Genomic DNA, 12109 nt, shown 5'->3' on the forward strand with positions numbered 1-12109 from the left:
TAACTTGGTCTGAAATGCTTAATTTTGAAATGAGCTCCATGTGAAGAAAGAAATGCTATTGCTGTTGTTCTGTAAGTTATGCAAGCAAAAAGAAAAGCTTCTGTACTGTACTCACAGCTGTCCACAGGAAGAAGCAAGAAACAGCAACCTCTGAGTTGTCCTTTCTTTTCTGTTCTGTCTTGGAGCTGTTTGGGAGAGAGGGAGGGGAGGTGCAGGGAGGAGGAGGAGGAGGAGGAGGAGGAGGGAGGTGGAGAAAGGTTGGACACACAAGGGGAACCACTGGCAAAGGAGCCGTTTCATACTGTGCTCCTCTGAGCTGTCTGTGCCTCTCTCTGTTTGTATTCGCTGGGAGTCAGCATGCACCTGTGTTTCAGTGGTCTCTCTCATTCCAACTGGTTGTTTATGAATGCTGTCATGTTAGCAGCTCGTGCAGCAATCAGCAGGAGAGAAGCAGAACTGGACCTGGTAGACTCAAAATAACAAAAACTCAGAGCAAAGGAATTGTGTTTGGAGAGTTTCTGCCTCCATTTTGAGACAAAAGAAATCTGAGGAACAAACTTGCCTAGCTGGAATGAAGGACTGACAACAAGCAGACCTTTGTGGAAAGGGGTAAGTTACTCACAAACAGCTGAAGTTAGTCTAGGTTGTTTGGTTAAAACCAGGATCAGTATAAAAGTTTTTACCTTCTTGTACAACTGCTCGAAAACCCTTCTGTAAACTGTACAATATTGTAGCTGTGTGCACACGCGTGTGTGGGGGCGTGTTGTGTTTTTGAATTTCAACATGCGTTGGTTGGTCTGTGGTTCTTCTTTGGATTAGACTCAGCTGCTCTGGTTCTCTCAGGGTATGTCTTGTTTTCTCTTGTTCATTTGTTCAGACATCTCACATGTCCAGAAATAAACACGCGCACACTCTTTCATACACAGGAAGCAACTGGACAGTGTGATGTCTTCACTCTAGGCCAGACAGGATTTACTCCTGCTGGTTCAAATAACAGCAGTCTAGTTGTAAACCAATCATCTGTAGTACTTACTTCAGTTATAACAACATTGTAAACAACTCAGTCTGCAGTGTTGGTAGATTATCTCTGACTCTGGAGAGTTCAACATTGTGGGTGAGATTGCTAGTTTGTTACAGTCGTTCAATAAATTTGTGTTCATCATCAATCATTGCTTTATCCCATTCGTCGTCGTGTGTGATCAGAGCTACTGTCCTCGTACAAAATTCGAATATTTGTAAATATGAACAGAAAGCCACTCATGCACATTGGTGAATGTAGTAGAGAGAATTTTGTGCTTAATATGTTGCATAACTAGCCTGCTTACTAGGGCTGGGTGATATGGCCAAAAATGTTATCGCGATAACAATTTTCATATCAGTTGATATAGATAATTATTGATCATTTTTGATAAAGACCAGGAGAAAAATGTTGACTTCACCATTTTCTGAAGCCAGACTTTTCAACCACGCTGAGTGGTAGCATATCCTTAGCAATGTAGTAGGCTACTGTGTGTATTGTGTCCTTGTACCGTTTGGATGTTTTGTTATACGGTGTTGTTGCTGGGTAGAGAAGTGGAAGTGGCTAAGGTGATAAATACGTTTTGTTGTATTCCCGCTCTTGTTTGGGAAGGTTTTCCTGCACAGTTTACATATGATATAGGTTAGACTTAAAGAAACAAAAAAACTGCCATACTGGTGAGCTACCTGTCCTTTTTTGTGAACAATTTCCTCACTGGCTGCACTTATATTCTCACTCCACACTTGGTGCAACCAAACAACACACCTGTTAAATGATTGGCTGTTTGCGTTTCACTCGTAGCAACCTCCATTATCAAGGATATGATAGGCTGCATTCATGAGCCAGGGAGGAAGCAACCACGGGGTTTGTTCACGCAACCATGAGACTATCGGACTTCGTATCAAACTATTTTCTTATTGCTATTGATGACGTGTCTGTCACCGATACATATCGCTATTGTTTTATTGCTCCAGCCTACTGCTTGTTTGAGGGCAGTAATGTTGAACATTGCAACTGAAAGGATCAGTGTGTAGGATTTAGATTTAAAACAATATTCATAATTATGTTTTCATTAGTGCATAATCACTTGAAAATAAGAGTCATATCTAGGGAGGGAGGTTCTTTTCCACAGAGCCCATCATGTTGCACCGCCATGTTTCTGCAATAGCCAAGAACAGACAAACCAATCATTGGCTCTTGAGAGGGCCTTTCGCATTTTTACGTTACACACTTTTAAAAGGAGGGGTGAGGAGAGGGGTATTCAGTTGGTTACACTCGACAACCTCACTACGATGCCACTAAATCCTACACACTGGTCCTTGAAATGGAAGTTGACAAATGTGGGCAGAATTGGTCAATCTGGCTGGAAAAAAACAGCAGAATTAAATAAGCATCCTGGACTCTTTACATGAGCATCATGGATTTTTCATCTGTTCATGGTTTGAGTGTTCATCAGAACGAAACATAACATCATTTCCGATCAGAATGTTATCATTGGGACCCAGCAGCATCCACATACAACAAAATTTTACAGCCAATCGAAAAAAATCACTCAACCTACCAAACCCTGGTGTGCATAAATTAATTTCCTATAATAAAGAAATGTCCTTTACTCGGAATCAGTAATCTTTATCCGTAATATCTTACTTCTGTACAACATTTAGGTTGCATTAGTGAGGATTCGGACCAAAATCAGCCCCGTTGCGGGTGAAATACAATCCAGGAAGTTCAGTTTCAGTAACATTAATGTGTTTAAATGTTTATCAGATAGCAACACTCCACAGCGCTTTGTAATCCTCAAACGTAGGATTTTACAAAATAATCACAGTGAGGTATTTTATCTTTTGTTGTGATAATTGCAAGGTAAACAGTAGAAACACTAAGTTTACGTTACATTACGTTCCACCAAGAGTGTGGATGCACATTTATTTAATTGGATAACATTTTCTTGTGTTGCAGCAAAAGTTGAGTTTGGTTGAACTTTTTTGCGGGACAACCCTGCGTTGTTCGCTGGCACCTGCTGGTTTGGCTTCCCTGCTGTAGGTGGGTAAGTGGTTGCGTTTTTTCACACAGGGCTAAAGTCAGTCTGACCACAGCCTTATTCATCCAAAATGTAAAGAAGAGGTTGAAGTAAAATGGCTACAACTAATAAATAACCTTAAAACAGCTTTAATACATTTATAGCCACTAGTGGGCAGAAGAACCCAAAACAAGCTGACAGACACAATCTTTATATATTATTCACCTTAAATGGGGACTGTATTGGCAAACTATTGCCTGTTTACACAACTAGCAGACATGGAGCAACAGTAAGCATTTGCAAGCATTTGTAAGTGTTTCTTGTTAAGTGTCAAGGTCTGTTTTAGCCATGTTGTTGTCCCCACAAACTCCTGAGAAAAGCCTTTACACAAGAGCCTTTAGGTAACTAGATGTTTGGGTTTCTGCAAAAAGCGCTCACTAACTTTTTCTGTCTGCTGTTTGGTGCTGAAATTAAATTGACCGTTCTGTAGCACAACTAATTGCGTATATTCTGTATATAACTAACAAACCTTTGCCCTCCGTGGTTTTGTTGCTACAGTAGCTTTGTAATAAACAACCAATGTTTGGTATTTGGCAGATGGATGTCATTTTCTGGTATGCTTTCCTTGCAGTTTACAGATACAGTGCAGTATCTACATGAAATTGATACAGATACATGATACAGTGCTTACTTTTAGGTGCTTCACAAAGCCAGTTTATTTTTCTGAAAAAGATTTCTTCATCTTGTCTAATTGCAGTCTGTAGCTTCGTATTATGTACAGTTTAACAAAGCAAATGCCCATGATGTTAAACACAGTAACAATGGCGGACCATTCTTGGTGTGTGTGTGTGACTTGCATAAGGCAGTTAGGCAAAATCTACATGCTATCCTGCAGGGAAAAAGATTAAAATAGCTCTCCTATTTTCCACAGGTCTCTCCAATGATTACTGCTCTTGGAAATACTGACCAACATCATTATGACACCATATTTAGTGACCTAGCTCACGATGCTACAAACGTAGGAAGTTAAAAGTGAGGGACAGGCACAGCACAAGACGGGACATGGACATACAGAATAACGGCGTGACCTTAGTGTATGCTTCAAAACGTACGTTAATTTTAAATCAACAGTAGTGGAGGTAATGTATACTAATAGCACCAAAAATTATTTACAAAAAAAGTGGTGGGGGTTGTTGGGAAGAGAAAGGCATGTTTCAGACTCCACATGCTTCACATTCTTAGCTGCTGACCTCTATGGAAAATAACAACAGCCGGGGCTTGAAGGTCACTCTGCTGTGGCCAGTGGCTGAGTTTGATTCGTTACTGGTAGCAAACTTGATATTTGTAAGGTGCTGTTCTTCGCTGTAATTATATCATCTGTGAGGGGAGATATTGCAAACTGATGATAAAAATGATAGAAGCAGACCAGACCCAAGTGATGTAGGCGTTTGCTTCAAGTGTTATCAATTATTTTTGTCCTTATCACTCAGATTTACCGTCGAAGACTAAAGTGTTTGGGATGCTTGTGTGACTTTTTAATGTCCATCTCTAATATATGTTAATAGTGTGGACTATTACATTCACAATAGGATTTAAGTTATTGGGAGTTATTGTTGTTTGGCTGCAAAAGCACCATGAAGTGCTAAGAGTACTGTACCTGTTAATCCATATGGTATGTGGTTTGTTCAGAAGAGAGAAATATATTTCAGAGAATGACCAAGGTATAAATTACAGAAATATATGTTTGGTTGTGAGGTGTCATTAGTTTGAAGTGGATTATTGCAATCTGGAAATCAGACAGAAATGAAAGCGCTGAGGTCACTGACACAGGCTAAAGTTAATCTCAGGCAGCTGGTGAAGGGATGTGACAGAAAACTGTTTTCCTGCAGTAATTGGCATGAGGCTTAGGGCTGAAAAGACAGTATCATTGCAGTGATCACACACCATTCGACTAAACGGTTTAGAGTAATCCCTAAACAAACCAAAGACCAAGGCATTAGTGGCAGTGAAAACCTCGCTTGACTGATTACATATAAAAGAAATATCTCTTAATAAAAATATCCATGTTCTTCTTTGACAGAGGGTTTTTGAGTTGATGCCACTGCCATGGTGATGCACCCATGTGACAAAGTTCAGCCCAAACAGTACAATCAGATTTTGGTATGATGCTTTCACATGGATTTGAATATGTGTAGGCCTTGTGTCTGTACTGTTTTATGCACATTTATGCAACAAACTACTGGAGCATCATTGGAAGCAAAGTTTAATTTTAGTATCATCCACAATAGTACAATATAGCAGATACATAAACTATAATGCTTCTTTTTGTGAACATATGAGCTTAAATCAATATTTGTCAGTTAATATTTGCAGTAATTGTAGACATTTTATTACTGGATGACCTTTCACCCACTTGTCCCACTTTCCCTGCTCCTGGTGTTTCCTAATAACACAAAGTAATGTCCACATTTCCAAAGGAACTGCAGTAACTTGACCATTTCATATTTTCAGCTAAGGTGATTTGATTGTGGTATTTCATAGAGTTGTTTCATTTTCAAAATCTTTATAATAATTTCTTCTTTCATGTATGAAAATGGTGGTGGACAAAATATTAGAAAGTATCTGTGTCAAAACAACAAGACAGCATATTTTTGTTTGAAAAAATTAAATAGTTAGGGTAACAGTCTTATTTTTTCCAAATAGTGCAGCTTTATCATTAAACCAATAAGATTAAGAACATTATTAAGCAATATTTTTTGTTAAGATACCCTCAGCTGCTTTCAACTCCTTGTTCTAATTTACTGGTGTGTATCTTTTAATCCCACAGCTTAGTGTGGCAGTATAAGTTTATGCAAATCTGCTTGAAATTTAAGTGTTTACCTAACCACTTTATATAATTGAGCTGTGAACTGTTGGGTATAAAGTGATAAAGTCTGTGATATTTGCCTTCAAATGTGCTTGAAACCTGATGGCCCCCACATAAGTGTCATGCAGCCTTGTGACACATCGTATGAGTACATTTATCAGGATTTATGGGTATCTGTGCATCTTTACAGGTGGATCTGTGGTTCTGTGTGGATGGTATGGATAAGGTATCTGAGGAGAGAATCAGTATAGTGCTTTAAGGATCCATAGGGTAAAGACAGGGAGTAGAGATGACTGGTCTGAACCTGCTCAATTTTTTTTTTCCGGAAGGACAGTCCCTCGTAAATGAAATGACTGTAATAAACAAACTCCTGGTGCGCCTGCCAGACCGCACGCTTTCGGCTGTAAAATATGACCATGCTGCTTCCCTCTTTCTACCCTCTCTCTCTTTCTTCCTTTTCTGTCTGTTGCTGTTCGGCTTCTCTCTTCCTTTGTCAACAACCTGCCTGCCTTTACTGTAGGCTGTTGCACTGTCTTCCCTTTGTCTGGTTTCAGCACTATGTGTTATTGTTAACTAACATAAGGTCAATACTAGGGAAGTGTAATAGATGCCATACCTTAGCCTACATAAACCCAAATTTAAATCCAAAAGTTTTATTTATAATGGAAAGCAGAGGCTGGTCCTTGACACTTCAATCTATCATAATTTACACATTGAATAAGTAATTCAGCAATACATCCTTGCAGTAAAGTCATACTGTATTTAATATATTCAATTCATTCAATCATCTAGTGGCAAAAACAATAGATTGAGTGACTTTTGCACTTGAAGTCTGTTTTTTGACTCTCTACTCCTGTCAAACAGTCCTTCTGCCTGTAAAACCAGAATGCCCAATTGTGTAACAAAGTTGAAAATCCTCCACTACATAGTTAAATGATGATGTCAGTCAGGAGACAGCATGCATGAAGACTAATGAAACCATTTTTTACTTTGTCCCTCTAGAATGACTTTTAGTGATCCCCATCTCTGCACTGCTTCAAAGAAAACGACTGACCTTTTCTGTTTTCAGTACACTTACATTCAAGCTAGAAAAGCTTGCTGAGGGTAGATATTAATTTTTATATCTTTGGCAGTCAGGTTGAAGTCAGCTCCACAACCTGATTGTCACAGAAATAAAAACAGATATTGCATCACAGGAAAAACAGATAAATTTGGATGTTGTACTGAGGTCAACTGCTTTTCCTGGAATGCAAACAAAACTGCTGCACACAGAAAAAATGTCAGCTCATGATGTAGAATGAAGCAGGCATAAAGTGCCTTGACAAATATGCCTATTGACCGGTTGTTAACTTTTTATGGGAAAGATGGCTGTTTGCACTGTACTTGAAATGTGCTTCCATACCAGCCAGATCTTTTTCTACTTTGTAGGGCCTCACCGTGTCAATCCCAGTAACCTGGTGGTTGCTTCTAAGAAATCTGGCTATTGACCAGAGAACAGGACCAAAATAAACAACATACTGTGAGGGGATTAAGAGTGTTAGAGAGCTTCTAAAATTACAGCCCTCAGAACATATCCAGATGTTGCCTTTCTGATCCTCCTCAGGTAACACACGTGACAGAGCTGGAGTGTGCAGAGGAGTTAAGAGTGGCGCGAGTGGCTCATGTACAGCAACCCTCTGGGTGAACCTCTTAACATTCTTTTGCCGTCCTGGACTCCAGCCGGTGTGATCAACCTGCTAAAAAGGCAGAGGGTCTCACAGTATGGAGCCGGCTCTGTGTCTGCAGCAGATCCCGTACTGAGCCAGTGAGAGAAACACAGGAGAGGGCTTACTGTAAAGACAGGTTATTAACTTTAAGTCACTCACTTGTTCATCTTCACACAGTATTTAACCTTTAAAGTTATTGTGAGTTTTACTTTCACTTGTTAGAGAAAAGGATTAAAAAATGCAGGTGATGCTGCAATATTCTTTGTTTTTGTGTGCTTTCCTACAAAGCTAAGAAGCAGCAGGCAAATTTTAACCATTGCTTAAGATCAGATGCTTACTAAATACCTAAATTTGAAGCACTGTTGTAGTAACTAAGAAAAACATTAGACCTAAATCTTACAAGAAATTTTTTTTCAGTGCATGCATATAAATTTTTTTCCAAGTAAAACAAGTATACAACAACACTGACGTATAATATATATAAAAGTTGTAATCAAATATTCATTCATCAATTATATGTTTTCTAATATTTTGACCTATACATACATATTAAAAATACCTGTTCAAAAGTGTATGAATAATTGAAGACGCATTTCTTTTTTTATAATTTATTAGGGAAACCTGTAAGAGCCAGTTGTGCTTAGATCAGTAGGGGAAATTAGGCCGGTTTGTATAGCTGGGTGGCATAAAAATGAAAGGACAGCCTGTTAAGTTTGTAAAGAGGAATAAATTAACATGGAGAATGAATAGGACAGTCAGTCAGTACGTCAGTCTGCTTCTAACCCTGTAACAGGCGGTAGGAGACATGAGAAACGGCTGTATTCCCACAACATTGCCCAGCACCCTGCCGTGTACTGCCTCCAAAAAGCTCAGCCAATCAGCTGCTTATGTTAATGTTAGGGTTTGGGGTTGTGGTTGGAGTTTGGCTATGATAATTCTGGTAAAGGATTTATGGAGTTTTAAAGAATGTGTTTCCTTAGTGAATTGTAACATGGCAGCAAAATATCTTGTTCAGCAAAAAGGATTCGTTTGAAACATTTTCAGTGATTTTTATTAATTCAAAACTCTGCCAGATAGTTGAATGACAGCAATTAAGGGTTTGATTAATCTGGATTAAACACAGAAACCAGCAATAGTTTAAAGATGCAATTTTGAAGGTGAACTCCAGTGATTTTACACATCAACGTCTGTTTGCAGTTCTTGGGGAGTGCAAGTACAGATGTGGAAAAAAGTTGTATGTTGTAGTGTTCTGTGGATTCACAGGGAGTTCATTTTGTTTGGGTCTGAAAGTCTGACAATGAAAAAATAATTCTGGAGGTGTAGAAACGAGTGAGCATAGGTCTCTGTAACATACTCCTCATCTCTGTTTGAGGCTAGTAGCTTGAGGCTACATAAGCCACGTTTAGCTCAACACACCTGACTCTCTGTCCAAAGTGTCAGTGAGCAAGTTTCATTGTGGGCATGTAAGTGCCAGGTTTTTACAAGGAGAACAAGAATGCACAGTATAAAAAATATATCTGGTTCTTTTGCATCAATTTTGATTGTGTTTTTAAAATAAACTATCCACCATGAATCCGACAACATTATTGGAGTGTGTTGCTAAATTGTCAATGTAGGAAAAGCACAGGTTTTCGTAATAACATTAACAATGAATCCTTTCTGTTCATGTGTCCCAGTGAGCCATGATAGTGTGGTAGTGAGCCAGCATGCACAATAATAGACATTATTAATTTAGTCATTTATACCTTTGCATTTCCTGTGGTAGCAAACAACTGCTTTTGTACATATATGACCAAAAACAAAGCAACACCACATCTCATTTGAGTCCTTTGTCTTGGCAGTGGTTGAATGCAATTCTAAGAGTCACTGGCATTTTAGCTTTTCTCTTGGTTTTGTTTTTCTACCCCCTCTTGTGAACAGTAGTCTCTTCAGTGTGCTACATGTTGATCGCTCTTAACCAGCTTCATGTCTGTGTTGCTGCCTATGGTTTTAGGGGTTAGAAAACACAAAATAATAAGAATAGAACTTCAGCTTGGCCTCTTGATTGACAGTGGGATCAGTGGTACTTGCAAGTTTGTCATACTACAAGGACTGATTTAATTTGTTCTTCTGAAAAGGTTGACTGTAGGTTTAAAAATGTACAAACACAATATTTTCGAACATCTTTTAAACCTGATGTAATTCACGTTATCTAGTGTAGAAATAAGATTTTTGATGATCTTGTATTCTGAATGTGTGTACTGAATTAAAGCCTCACCAATACTGGACTTTACAGGCAGATACCGACAAAGACCAAGATATGTACTGAGCATAACTTTTGAATTTGAAAATATACTTGAGTCAGTCCACTCTGGTAGAAAAGCTATGCAATCAAACATATCAACTCTGTACTGTTTCTGAATATCTGTTGGCTGCTGATATATATCTGCAATATGCCAATATATTGGTCCATCTAATTTATCAGTCTAGCTCTATATTGTAACTCGTGTCTGCATGAAAATATACAGTATGGAAACATTTATATCAATGCATGGGATGACCATCTGTGAGTATGGAAACTAAACACTGGGTTTTGTGCAACCCTGCTTTTCCTCTTGCTCTCTATCATCCCATAAGGATGGCTGCATTCAATTATCCCGTCACTCATCTCTTCTTTCTGCTTTCCACTTGCACTGGTGGTAACCTTTACTGTTAACTCTGAAACAGAGTCAGTTTAATGATTATTAGAATAAAGATATATTTGCATGAATCATGTGTGATTGTTACAGTTAAACTGATAGACATAGGAGAGACAATTCCACTTTTTAAACTATTCACATTACCACCTGACAGAACCACTTTCTTTCAGCATAAGCACCATAATGTTTCCACAGTCACACCATGAATTTTCTGCAAATCCTCACTGGTACTTCTCATCCTAATCCCACTTCTGATCTACGACTCAATACGTATCCAGAGTTACTGCATCTGAATGACTAACTCAACTAACTTTCTGCACATCCAGCACTGGTTCAGAACACAGGTCTCAGCTAAGTGGATATCCAGATCAAAAGATGTTTGCAGTGTACACATGAAAGACAGAGAGGTATTCTTGAAAGTGATGGGGCCAAACCAAATATCAATATATTTATACTGTCCAAAGGATGGCATGTGTTTCTGTCTCAGGAGAATGAGATGCAGCAGCTTTGTGAAACTAGTGACGAAAATGATAAAGTTTTTATCCAACAGCGACAGCTAGGGCCAGAGGCATTACGTATTTGGGTTGTACGTACATTTGTCTGTTCGTCTATTCCTTTCTCATGAATGTGATATCTCAGTATCCCTTGAGGGAATTTCTTCAAATTTGGCATAAACATTCAGTTGGACTCAAGGATGAACTGTTTAGAATTTTGTGGTCAAAGGTCAGGATCAATGTTACCTCACAAAACTGCATAACGCAGAAATTCATACACTAATTATGACACAATGTAACACAAATGTCTAATAGGATAAAATGATGAAGTGATGACATTATATATCCAAATGATCAAAGGTCGACTTCACTGTGACATCATAATGTTCTGCAAAAACACTTTTGGTCATTATTCAATGGTGTAACTTAGGTATAAGCGGTAATTCTAGTTGGATATGTTTGTTTTCAGCATGTAGAATAGGCTTGTTAGTAAAATAAATTGTATGCATAATTGCATTTGAACATTTGGGGAACTAAGATTTCAGTGCAATCATAAAACTATGCATTTCCTCAGAAAAGCCCCACACAGAGACTAATGAGTGTCATCCAACTTGCATAAAAAAAAATTGCAGGGCAGGCATTTTTCACCAAAATACTGCCCTAGAAATGGACATTCCTCTCATTGAGTATCCTAAAATTTTGTCAAATGCCGCATATTTCTGGGACCGGGTAATTTATCATGGGCTGAAGTAAATATCTATCACATAAAGAAAGTTAAAGATCTGTGTAATCTAAGTATTACTGTGCGTCTTTTTGCCTTGAACCTCAGATTCCAGGGCTCCAGGTTATAAAATTTGATTTTTTTCCTCTTGCCTTTTCTATATTACTGCCAACAGTGCCAAGCATCCTTCTTTCTATCCTGCTATCCATTTCCCATAGAAGCCTCTACATTGTGGGCTGAATCAGCACCATGAGTGGAAATACAGACCCTTGGGCCAGAGAGAAGGCATTATATCTGCTTCCAGTATGTGAAATATCCTTGCTGAGCGTGCATTTTCTTTAGAGGCAAAAAGACAGAAGTGTACATTTCCCGAGTTTCTCCGTACCTTGGAGAATACCCATAGATGTTGCCAGATTTACTCTCAAATTCTTCATTCCTTATAATTGCAGTTTGATAGTTAAATAGGTTGCTGCTCAAATGAAGCAGAATATGAATAAAAGGCATGAAGCTAACAGTTACTTGTCTGCTTATTTGTTGTGATGGTGATCTGTCAGGCCAAACATGATGTCTGCACATCACACATCAACAGGTTAGACCTGTTCAAAT

The 12109-nt window shown here is 38.5% G+C and overlaps 1 long non-coding RNA gene across 1 annotated transcript in view; it reads left to right on the plus strand.

Annotated features, from left to right (window-relative positions):
• Window positions 1–283: 283 nt before the first annotated feature.
• The window catches only part of LOC111666258 (uncharacterized), a 56304-nt gene continuing 44478 nt past the window's right edge, over window positions 284–12109 (plus strand). The window contains exon 1 of the long non-coding RNA XR_002761571.2: window positions 284–609. This is a non-coding gene — a long non-coding RNA (uncharacterized LOC111666258). The remainder of the gene's footprint in view (window positions 610–12109) is intronic.

The sequence above is a fragment of the Seriola lalandi genome, unplaced genomic scaffold, assembly GCF_002814215.2.
Source record: "Seriola lalandi dorsalis isolate HSWRI2012SDOR001 ecotype SW California unplaced genomic scaffold, Sedor1 jcf7180002054672, whole genome shotgun sequence".
Lineage (NCBI taxonomy): Eukaryota > Metazoa > Chordata > Actinopteri > Carangiformes > Carangidae > Seriola > Seriola lalandi.